Below are 12,415 nucleotides of genomic sequence, written 5' to 3'. Positions count from 1 at the left end.
GTACAGGAGCACAATCAATGTCCAGTCTAAAATATTACTTTGGCATAAGCTTACAAGTGGACCACGAGAGGGGAAAAAAGTACTTGGGAGTAAGATGTGGAGTAGAAATTAATGGCACATACCTACTTTTCCCATGCCATTTTCATGTATGTCAAGGGTGAAGAGAATTGTATTATTCGGTGTTTTCATCCTTCTTGTAAAAGCAAGCATGCTTGGCTTCATTGGGTAGCTCTGCTTTAAACCAGTTAGTGTATGTGAGGGGGGAAAAAGTGGTACAGTATTTGACTGTTGCTTGTTATGTCCTTGAAATGATTGAATGTTAGGGGAAGGAATGAAAATATTGCATTATGGAAGTGCTGACTTTTGTCTCCAAATAGATTCAAGGAACATAATGAAAATATAGTTAAAATGTGTTCATTATGTTCTTACTGTTAAGAAAAACATTTGGATGTTTTTGCCAATCATGTCAAAGACACTATAAAATCATCAGAAGATATATGGAAGATTTCCTGAAGAATTTGTAGTTCCCTGACTGCTAAAAGCATTAGCATTTATGGAAGAACTTTATAATACCTGTACTGCAAGTGTTAAATCATGTGTTGCTTTCCTAATGAACGTCGCTAATACGTTGCACTTTCTTTGGGCTATAAATCTACTGGAACTGACCAAGTTCTCATGTGTCTGGAATGGCAGAGGTCACTGGGTGTTCAGGTGTATGTCAGTGTGAATAAATCATTAATTCAGAAGAGGAAAGACAGTGATGTTTGTAGTGATAAAAGATTTGCTGCATGAAGTAATACTGTTACTGCTAGGAACAGACATTTTTTGACTGTTTAATCGATTCTTGCCCTCTTTTTCCTTCTTTCTCCCCTCTGTCCCAACCTCGAGTAGGTAGCCCAGGGGAAAGAAATATTTTTCCCCAGGAAACTTATTCTGGTTTTCCACACTCTGAAGGCAAATTCTGTTCTTTATATAAAAATTAATGTAAATTCTTTTTCAGTATCTTTGAAATTTTAGATGAGGTAATGGGCAAATAAATAAATATGAGACTATTTTTTGTCTGAATAAATTCACTTCCTGCCCATTCTACCACTTAAGATGCATGTGGTTAGGATAAGACCTAACTGTGGTAACCTTCCTGCTCTTGCTATTCACACCAGAGAAGAACATGTGAGGCTCATCCTAACAAATGCAGACTATCTTACATTACGAGCTTTGTCTTTTCAGGACAGGCTAAATGCTTTTGTTTGGGGTATGTGTTTATTTAAGTTGCATTTGTATATTAATTTACACTGCAGATCACATGACTTCTTTCAGATACTTCTGTGAATAAGTTATGTATGTTCCATGTTAAAATATTAATGGAGGCTGTATTTGACTCCTTGGCACAGGAATAAGATTTTCCAGGTGAAGTGACTTGAGGTTGCAAAAGCTATGCCAAGTACTGCAGTGCTAAAGAAAAGGACTAGTTCATGTGTAATTATTTCCAGATGTACTTCTGACAGTTAATTATTACATCACGCTTATTATCCTGAATAAACTTGTAGACAGTTGTTTTTTCTAACTCTTTAGGTTATGCTTATATGACTCACTTAAATATGGATTGTTCTGGGATACCTGTTGGCACATTAATGTGCATTCATACATGGAGAGGCACAAATGATCTCTACATGGCTTGAAGGAAAAAGGCACCAGGAAGGGACACCAGTGTAGCAGTCAGTTCAGCTTTCTGAAGTCCTTCTAAGCTTTAAAACTTAGGTAAAATATTTGAGGGTTAATAATGCTTTTGTGTGAATAAAATGGAAAGATTTGGAGTAAATGCACACTACAGGCAAACAGAAATGCTGATGCTTTACATTTGAGTATATTTTACCAAGGCTTAAAAGAGCAGAAGTGCTATATCTTGTCTTTAAAATAAATAACAAGATTTTAAAATTCATATCCAGAAGGAATAAATTTGTTAATCATCAAAGGTAACTTCCGCCTTCAGACTGAACAGGAAATTCAAATGCTTGTCAGTCAACTTCTAAAAGTCATTTCTCAAGCAGACAAAAGTCTGAAACAGTTTGTCAAATGAGATTAAAAAGGAAAAAAGTAATATACCGCAGAGTAACATTAAAGAGTCAAAATGCCCTGAAAGAAAAACAAGTTTGGCTTGATGTTCTTTAATAATTCATGTTTGAAGTGTGAAGTGGTGATAGTAATTTTGAATGATGGTACCATAATGGCACTAAAATATCTGTATACATGTAATTCAGATATCTGTATTTCTGACAATTTTTTGATAGTATTTATTTTTTCTGTATGCACTCTCTGGATGATTCTTATTTACACTGGTTGGCAGTGGAGTACTAGATCAGTGCTTAGGGAGATTGATTTTTACCTCCTGTTACAAAACCTAGAGGAAATAGCAATTCTAAAATCTGGGGGCAGGTGGGTGGAGGCTTTCTCAGAATATTATTAGCCTTATAGTAAGCTATTCAAAGCAAAATGGACAAACAGAAAACACAACAAACCAACCAAAACCCAAACAAACCCCACAAACACTGCAGCTCCTGTGTTTCATTAACAGCAAGGTTTTATTAATAAATAATAATACAGTAATACTTACTGTAACAAAACCTTACTTTCAAGTATGTGTGTTTAAGAACCAGTTTTCTAAAACTCCTGGCAGAATTAACTTTTTTAATACTGCTCATATGATATTTTGATGTTTCAGTGTGATGAACCCTGACAGTGTCTTATCTAGCCTAATTTAGATTTTTAAAAAGCAACCAATCAACACAAGTTGGAACACATCTTGTAACAGAGGGAGGGAGAGATGATACTGCCAGCAAAGATGAGGATTTTAGTGTGTTAGCACATTATTTGAGACTTACTTTTTGAAAGGCATTTTTTTCTTTGTCAAACTTCCAGTTCAAAAGAAGTGACTGAATTTCAGACCCAGTTTTCTGAGTGGGGAATGTTTGGGTGTGTTGGGGGTTTGAATGCAGGTTGTGTATTTTTCATTTGCTTTAACAGTGAATGAATTATTCAAAATAGGGGAAAGATGACACTGACTCTTCTTCAGGCACGGCTGTGCAATCAGTGTATATCCCAGAACTTCTTGTTGGGCTGGGCTGTTGTCTTGAGTTCCAGTGAGATGGAAGCTGAAAGTTTATGCTTCCCTCCTGTAGGTGGAAAAATTAAAAAGGCCATCAATACTTGATTAATAACCCACAATTAATAGTTGGGATGTATTTCACACTACTGTCTCAGTATTCCTTGCAGGCACAAGGTATTGCCAGAAGTAAGCACCTGTAGCATACCTTTTGATAAGGAAATAGAAGAGTCATATTTTTCGCTAGTGACAGAATGCTGCTGGCCTGGCATCACTCTACAACTGAGAGCATGGTAATGTGTTTTTGCAGTTTTGTAATATCTCAGCATTATAGTCTTAGCAGCTACGGATTTACCAATAAAGAACATTAATCCATAATTGATGTTGTGTCATTAATTCCTGTAGCAATACTACATGTGTGTATACAGAGTAAATTATAACAATGTTTCAAGTATTTTCAAACATAATTTGAAGTGCAGCATAGGATATTGTGTGGAAAACTATAGCTCTGCTTTTAAACCACTTCAGACCAACAGGATTTTTAAGATGGAGGAATTCATGTGATGAAAATGTTAACTCCTGTTTGTTTGAAGATGGTTTCCTGAGAATTCTGTAGCTGGGCATGATGAAGGAATGGTCTGATAGGGTTTACTCTGTGCATATGTCAAATGAATATTGCGAGTTTTGTCTAACAAATTGCTTACTGTAAAACTGCACATTGCAAAGATGAATGTCTTTGTGCATAATGCACTTTAGTAGGCAGAGCAGCTATTGGGAAGAGAAACTCGTAGGTAGGTTGATATAAACACATTTTCAGGTTTTATCCATTTATGCTATTTGCACACTGATAGAGAGCCAGGATTCAGGCTATGCTGCACCAAAATACTGTTTTGCAAACATTGAATTGCTACAATTAATCAGTCTCTTTATTTTATATATTTTTTAGTGTATATATATTTTTTACTCAATTCTGAGTTAAAACCAACAACAGTTTGTCTTTTCTTTTTTTGAGCTACACAGTTATTTTTGCAGTTTGCTTTGAAGTCTTGAGTCACAAAGGGCTTAAAAGGTGGAAAATGAGCAGCAGTCTTTCTACTTCTCATCTCCTCAACAGTGGATTAAAGTAGTAAGATTCTCTTGTTATCAGTGGAGAATGAAGCAATAAACTTTTCTTTTAGTTTTCTGCTTTCCAAGTAGTACTGCTTTGGGACTGTTTGCGTATCAGTGTGTGTGCGTGTACATATATATGTATATATATGAAAGTAATGCCTTGGCCTTAAACCTCAGAAGTCTGTCAGATACTGCTTGAGAGGGAAGTAAACCTGTGAATGAACTTCCTCTTGATTGAATTGAAACCACACATGTTGGCTGTCTTGCTCATTAATTTTTCTTTTTCTTTTTTGGACTTACTGGGTTTTTGGAGCTTGGTTTCAGCATATAGTATACCACACACTTCACCATTCAAATTTCCTGTGTGTTTTGTTTTTTTTTTTTAAGTGCTTTGGATGAGAATGAGTGTTTTACTTGTAGGAAGTCAAATTTTCAGTGTTTACCTTCTTGTTCTTAAAGGTACTGTAAATCCACATTGTCCCCGTGTCAGTGTGAGTATATCTTAATTTTAAAGATGGGAATTTTAAGAAAATATGAATAGCTTGCAAAATAATCTTGGTGTTTGCTATCTTAACTAAAATTTGACTGTAGGATTCAAAACTGAGATTTTTTTTAGTCATGCAAATCATATTTAGTTGTTGACTTTGTTGTGGTTTTGTTTTTAGCTTATTTCCTGTGAATCATGTCTGAATGGTATCCTGATTACCAATTGTATACTTTTTGAAGGACTTGAAATATTGGAATAATAAAAAAACCTTTATTCCTGGGCTGCTGTCATGAAAATAAAAGTAAATTTAAAAAAAAAAAGGCATTTAAAGTGTTGCTCCCTCTAGGTTTTATTGATGCATGTAGGCTTTTTCATATTGGGGAATATAAAGCTCATTAGATCAGTGAAATTGACTTTAACAAAAGGGAAAGCCATAATATAGTGATTTTTGTCTGTGCTAGTGTTATTATAACTGTCACTTTGATTAGATTTGCTTTCAGCAGGTGTAAGTGGTTGGTATCCATCCAACAGTGGGAGTTCTTGGTGAGGATAGCTCTGCTGAATTGGTGGCAGCTTGTACAGAATGAAAGCCTGTAATATTAGTGGCTAATCCGACTGGATGTGGTGATTCAGTTGAGAATAAAATTAAACAGCTACACACCAGGTTGTGAATCTGTTGTTTGAATATATGAAATAGTATCCCTGTTTTAGGCATCTGTGAGTGGGAAACCCTAACGAGGATTCTTCTGTAAGATTTTTTGACTGAAAATTGTAATTATATACCTGTGTTGTGTGATAAAGTTCAAATCCAAATTAGCTGTGGATCATTCAGAGTTTAATTATCCTGCTCACTGATTTAATAATCTTCCAGTGTCTGTGGCTTGAGAATTACTCTCTTCTCTCTTCCACAACCCATGCTACACCAGTTTCCAGTGAAATAGGGAACAGTCCATAAGCTCTGGCCTGCTGGTGTAATTTGAAGTGAAAGTCAACTCCATGCCACAAGTTGGTAGCTCATTCCCTATCTTGTTGAAAAGGGATGCTGGAGAAGGCAGGGGAATAGTGAAAACTGTTTAAAGAAATATGTAAGTTTCAAACCCCCCCCCCCCCCCCAAAAAAAACAAAACAAAACAACAAACCCTAAACCCTAAATACGTAATAAACTGATACCATAATACCATTCCTACAGGTCTTCACAGTAGCTCAGAAAAGCAGCCAAATACAGGAGAAACTATCTCGGTAGTTTGATATGTTCTGTCTTCTAGGTTTCTAATAAGAGTGTATTCGCAGTTTTTGCAGTATTAGTATTGCAGAAATTGAGATAGCCAGAGACTGGGATTTTTGTTTTGTGGTGGTTTGTTTTGTTTTTTTTTTTTTTTTTGTGGAGGGAACCTATACAAGAATTCCTATCCAGCAACAGTGGGGTGTTGTGACTTCCAGAGGCAGAGGGTATATTTTTGTATTTGACTGCACCTGATGGGTTTCTGAATGCATTCCTGAATCAATGCAAACTCTTCACAAGTGGTTTTAGAGGCTAGAAGGAGCTCTGTGCTCCAACTGCGCAACTGCATGTATGAAGGACTATCACCTATTTAGTTTTGTATTGCTACCATCTAGTGTCATTTGATGCATCCTGCTTTTCATGTAGGTGCAGCGGTGCACTGTTTACCATAAAACCTGAGTGATAAAATGATCTTTATCACATTCCCAGTCTGAGATCTGTCAATCTACTTTTGCTCCTTACAAGTGTTCTACATGCTTTAGACATCTTTGTTGCAGTTTTTTTGGAACATCTTTGGAGTTTATATGTTTTGTTTGTGTGTAAGGACTAATATGAACACAAAACTGTTTGTCTGGGACAAACTATAGGGCTTACCTGGTCTGTAGTCCTCTAGGTGACCCTAAATGCTCTGTAAAACTTGACAAAGAGTTGGGACCTTCCGGTTCTGTGGAACTAAGGCAGATAACTTGGTCAATAGATAAACTCTGTGGTTACAGAACACTGTCTGGCTGGTTCACCCTGTTCGGCATTCAACCACTAGTTTAATTATTTGTATAATCAGCCTTGAGTCAGTTAGGTGAACAAGGGTGCCATAAAGGCTTTCCCAGTTGTAAAAAGAAAACAGAAAAATAATTTAGCTGAGCTTTCTGCAGTGACCATACCTACTATCAGCCCTCTTGTTTTGTTTCATTTTAGCTTTCTAATTTTTTTTTTTTTTTTTGTTGAAAAGCTTCCTAATTCTAAAGTTTGAAAGACAAGCTATATTAGGCTTGAGATGCAGGATCCATCTCTCCCCTTTTCACCCTATACACATTTGCAAGTGGTTCCTCAGAGCCTGCAGTGTATTTAGTTTTTTTGCTTGCCTGTCTTAATTGAATACAGTATTCTTTTTCCTCTCATTTCATGGAATCATAGAATTGTTACGGTTGGAAAGGACCTTAAGATCATCTAGTTCCAACCCCCCTGCCATGGGCAGGGACACCTTACGCTAAACCATATCACCCAAGGCTTTGTCCAACCTGGTCTTGAACACTGCCAGGGATGGAGCATTCACAACCTCCCTGGGCAACCCATTCCAGTGCCTCACCACCCTAACAGGAAAGAATTTCCTCCTTATATCCAGTCTAAACTTCCACTGTTTAAGTTTTAACCCATTACCCCTTGTCCTGTCACTACAGTCTCTAATGAAGAGTCCCTCCCCAGCATCCCTATAGGCCCCCTTCAGATACTGGAAGGCTGCTATGAGGTCTCCATGCAGCCTTCTCTACTCCAGGCTCAACAGCCCCAACTTTCTCAGCCTGTCTTCATACAGGAGGTGCTCCAGTCCCCTGATCATCCTCGTGGCCCTTCTCTGGACTTGTTCCAACAGTTCCATGTCCTTTTTATGTTGAGGACACCAGAACTGCACACAATACTCCAGGTGAGGTCTCACAAGAGCAGAGTAGAGGGGCAGGATCACCTCCTTTGACCTGCTGGTCAGTCTCCTTTTGATGCAGCCCAGGATACAGTTGGCTTTCTGGGCTGCAAGTGCACACTGAAGCAGGCTGATGTTCATTTTCTCATCAACCAACACCCCTAAGTCCTTCTCTGCAGGGCTGCTTTGAATCTCTTCCCTGCCCAACCTGTAGCTGTGCCTGGGATTGCTCTGACCCAGGTGTAGAACCCTTGCACTTGGTATGGTTAAACTTCATGAGGTTGGCATCAGCCCACCTCACAAGTATGTCAAGGTCCCTCTGGATGTCATTCCTTCCCTCCAGGGTATCAACCGAACCACACAGCTTGGTGTCATCGGCAAACTTGCTGAAGGTGCACTCAATCCCACTGTCCATGTCAGCAACAAAGATGTTAAACAAGACCGGTCCCAACACTGATCCCTGAGGGATGCCACTCGTTACTGGTCTCCAACTGGACATTGAGCCATTGACCACAACTCTTTGTGTGCAGCCATCCAGCCAGTTCTTTATCCACCGAGTGGTCCATCCATCAAATTGATGTCTCTCCAATTTAGAGACAAGGATGTCATGTGGGACTGTGTCGAATGCTTTGCACAAGTCCAGGTAGATGACATCAACTACTCTGCCCCTGTCCATCAGTTCTGTAGCCCCATCACAGAAGGCCACCAAACTGGTTAGTCAGGATTTCCCCTTAGTGAAGCCATGCTGGCTGTCACCAAGCACCTTGTTGATTTTCATGTGCCTTAGCATGCCTTCCAGGAGAATCTGCTCCAAGATTTTGCCAGGCACAGAGGTGAGACTGACTGGTCTGTAGTTCCCTGGGTCATCCATTTTCCCCTTCTTGAAAATGGGGGTTATATGTCCCTTTTTCCAGTCGTCGGGAACTTCACCTGACCGCCATGATTTCTCAAATATGATGGCCAGTGGCTTTGCAACTTCATTTGCCAGCTCCTTCAGGACCCGCAGATGGATCTCATCAGGACCCATGGACTTGTGCACATTCAGATTTTTAAGATGGTCTCGAACCAGATCCTCTCCTACAGTGGGCGCAAGGTCTTCATTCTCACAGTCCCTGCATCTGCCTTCCAAGACTTGGGTGGTTTGGTCAGAGCCTTTGCCAGTGAAAACAGAGGCAAAGAAGTCATTCAGAACCTCAGCCTTCCCCAAATCCTGTGTAGCCAGTTCTCCCGAGAGCTTCCTGAGGGGGCCTACATTCTCCCTAGTCTGTTTTTTATTAGCTATGTACTTGTAGAATCCCTTCCTGTTATCTTTAATACCTCTAGCTAAGTTTAATTCTAACTGAGCCTTAGCTTTCCTAACCTGGTCCCTAGCTTCTCGGACAATATCCCTATACTCTTCCCATGCCACCTGTCCTTGCTTCCACTTATTATAAGCCTCTTTTTTTCATCTGAATTTTCCTCAGGAGCTCCTTATCCATCCAAGGAGGTCTCCTGGTCCTCCTGCTGCACTTCCTTCTGGTTGGGATGCAACACTCCTGAGCTTGCAGCAGGTGATCCTTGAATATCAACCAACAGTCTTGGGCCCCTCTGCCCTCTAGGGCTGTATCCCATGGAACCTTACTAAGCAGGTTCCTGAAGAGGCCAAAGTCTGCTCTTTTGAAGTCCAGGGCAGTGGAGAGTGCTGCACGCTCTTCTCACTGTCCCGAGGATCTCAAATTCGAGCATCTCATGATTGCTGCATCCAAGGCTGCCCTGGAGAGTCACATTTCCAACGAGCCCTTCCCTGTTGGTGAGCACGAGGTCAAGCATGGCACCTCTCCTTGTCGGCTCCTCTATTGCTTGCAGAAGGAAGTTGTCTTCTACACAATCGAGGAACCTCCTGGATTGCTTGTGCCGGGCCGTACCATCCTTCCAACAGATGTCAGGGTGGTTGAAGTCACCCATGGGAACAAGGGCCTGTGAGCGTGAGGCTGTTTCTATCTGTCTGTGGAGTGCTTCATCCGCAGGTTCTCCTTGATGAGGCGGTCTGTAACAGATCTCCATAGTAATGTCTCCCATAGCTATATTCCCTTTAACCCTGACCCACAAACTGCTCTCCTGTCCCCAGACACAGTTCCACACTCTCCAGCCTATCCCTAACATAAAGGGCAACTCCCCCTCCCCGCCTGCCAGGCCTGTCTTTTCTAAAGAGCCTGTAACCTTCCATTCCAACACTTCAGTCGTAGGAGCCATCCCACCATGTTTCTGTGATGCCTATTATATCATACCCCCGTAGACGTGCACACATCTCTAATTCCTCTTGTTTGTTCCTTATGCTACAGGCATTTGTATAGAGGCATCTGAGCCAAGCTCGACATGAAGCCAGCTCATTGGCTGGAGCAGCTGGGATATCTCTATATTGCTCCGAGCATTTATTATAGGTTCTCGCAACTGACTGGGTATGTTGGGATGGAATGATGCCCCCCTCCCTCAACACATCTAGTTTAAAGCCTCCTTGACCAGTCTGACAAGCCTCCTACTAAAACTGCTCTTTCCCTTCTTTATCAGACCAGCTCCACCAGCCCCCACTAGACCTGGCCTACAAACTTGGGTCCCGTGTTCAAGACACCCAAACCCCTGACTATGACACCACCCTTTTAATCGTTTATTAACTTGGTTAATCCTCCTAGCTTTTTTTAGGTCCTCCCCTGTATCCTGGAGAATTGCTGAAAAGACTATCTGAGCTCCAGAGCCCCTAACCACCTCCCCCAGGGCTCTGTAGTCCTTCTTTATGTTCCCCAGGCTACTACTATCTATATCCCTAGCACCCACAGTATTACCAGAAGTGGGTAATAGTCTGTGGGACTTAACTAGAGCAGGCAGCCTCTCTGACACATCCCTGATCCATGCCCCTGGTAGGCAATACACCTCCCTTGAGACAGGGTCAGGCCAACAGACGAGTGCTTCTGTCCCTTTCAATGTACAGTCCCCTACTACTACAACCCGTCGCTTTTTGCTGGCAGCACCAGTAGAGATCTTCTTTACCAGGGCACCAGCCGGCTGTTTCTGGCTCGAGTGCATTTCCTCATTAGCCCCCTGCAGGACAGCAAAGCGGTTCTGCGTGGGGACAGGGGATTTAGGGGGAAGCCCCTTGCTTTTGGTTGTCCTTTTCCTCCTTTTTTTGTTGTGTGTTTTTTTTTTTTTTTTGTCACTAATTCCCAGCTTCCCGGGTTAACGGCTTCCTTCTTTCCTCCATGAGGTAGAGGGGAAGCTTGATGCCCTTGCACAGTTTGGGCGTGGAGCAAGCATTCCTGCTTCCTCTCAGCTTCCCTGACATCTCGCAGCCTATTAACAGCATCCCGCAGCTCAGCCCCTGCTGCAGGAGGACCTCCAACAGGGAGCACCGAGTGCAGCCCTGCCCATTGTGCACCCTCCCCTCACCAGACCAGTGCAGGCACTCTCTGCACCCCGAGCTCTGCACTGCAGTCTCCCCTCTCATCTGCTCTGTAGAGCTCCCGGACCGGGCCCTGGTGACACAACGAGCGCGCACCATCCCACTCGCCTGCCCGCACAAACTGCCTCGCCGCACACCCGGTCGCTCGCGCTCGGGGCAGGTTTTTAACCAATCAGGGCTGGTGCCGCTGCTCCTGGCTCCGCCCCGTGTGAGTCAGCTGCTCGCTCTCGTCAGCTGAGCTGCCGGCTCCTGGGCAGGTCCTGTCGAGGACTTGAGGCTCCCTCGGTGGCTCTTGTCGCTCTGAGTTGAGGCTCCTGGACGTTGATCTCCCCCCAGCTCCGGTGTTGAAGGCGTCCTCTCTCGAGATACTCACCTCAGCGATTGACCAACACTTCCAGAATTTTTCTTTCTTTCAGGAAACTTTTCTTGCCTTGCTATTTAGAGATGCTGATCTGTATTTTGCTTTAAATAATTTTGAAAGAAGTGATACATATTTTCCTTCAGTATATTACATTTTCTGTAATGTCCTCCTTTCTTTCATTGCACAGATTTCATCAATTTTTTGCATTTGCGAGAGACTTTGGAAATGGGACAGAGAAAACTTGATCCTTGTTCAACTTGGTTCAGCCAGTAATCCTGTCTATAATTACATATTGGGTACACAGCAAGTTGTCAGAGTAGCATGTTTTTCTAGTTGGTTAATTATAAATTAATTAAATCACTGTATTTGTAAGTATTTTTTGTAAGTATTAAATGATAGCTCTACAAAAGGCTGTTTTTACTTTAGAATTAATTCCATTGGTACAAAAAAGCTTAATGTGTGAATGTGTAACAGCCATTCAGAATGAGTTTAAGAACCTTGCAAAGAGCTTTTGCTGGCTAGTAAGTAAGTTTGAGGGGAGAATTCAGATGTCTTCCAGGTGGAGTCTCGGCAGTGTTAACTCTTGCTTTATCAGTTAATGAAAAGGATTCGTGCTCTGTGACAGTTATTGAATAAGGATTTGAAAATTATTGTAGGTCTTGCAGCACAAAAGGGCTGCTGGGCTTCAGTGTTTCTTACATAAAAACTTTTCATTTATGGGTTGGTTCACTTGTATTTCATCCAAACCAAAAAATATTTTATGCTGCTTTTATTTACGCTAGATGTAATTGAAGGATGTGTTACCAGCCAACCAAGTCTATAATGCCCTAAAAAATGTTTTTAACTTGAGCAATTCTTGCAGTATCAGAAATCTACAGAAAAATCAGTTATACTGGACATCAAGTGTATTCAGATTGGATTCCTGAGATTGCTGATTTTGAGCAGAAGTAAAAGCATGTTCATACAGGGAATTACTAGATTTTTTTAATTATTTTTTAATACTAACTCT

At 41.3% G+C, this 12,415-nt stretch overlaps 1 protein-coding gene across 24 annotated transcripts in view; it reads left to right on the top strand.

Moving 5' to 3' along the window:
* The window catches only part of PLEKHA5 (pleckstrin homology domain containing A5), a 159,685-nt gene that overhangs the window by 46,551 nt on the left and 100,719 nt on the right, over positions 1–12,415 (top strand). The gene's annotated exons all lie outside the window — the stretch shown is intronic.

This window comes from Pezoporus wallicus, unplaced genomic scaffold (genome assembly GCF_028554395.1).
Source record: "Pezoporus wallicus isolate ANWC-B61680 ecotype Strahan unplaced genomic scaffold, APGP_CSIRO_Pwel_v1 contig_2908, whole genome shotgun sequence".
Classification (NCBI taxonomy): domain Eukaryota; kingdom Metazoa; phylum Chordata; class Aves; order Psittaciformes; family Psittacidae; genus Pezoporus; species Pezoporus wallicus.
Note: the sequence above shows the minus strand (reverse complement) of the source record. Positions and strands in the feature narration are given on the sequence as shown.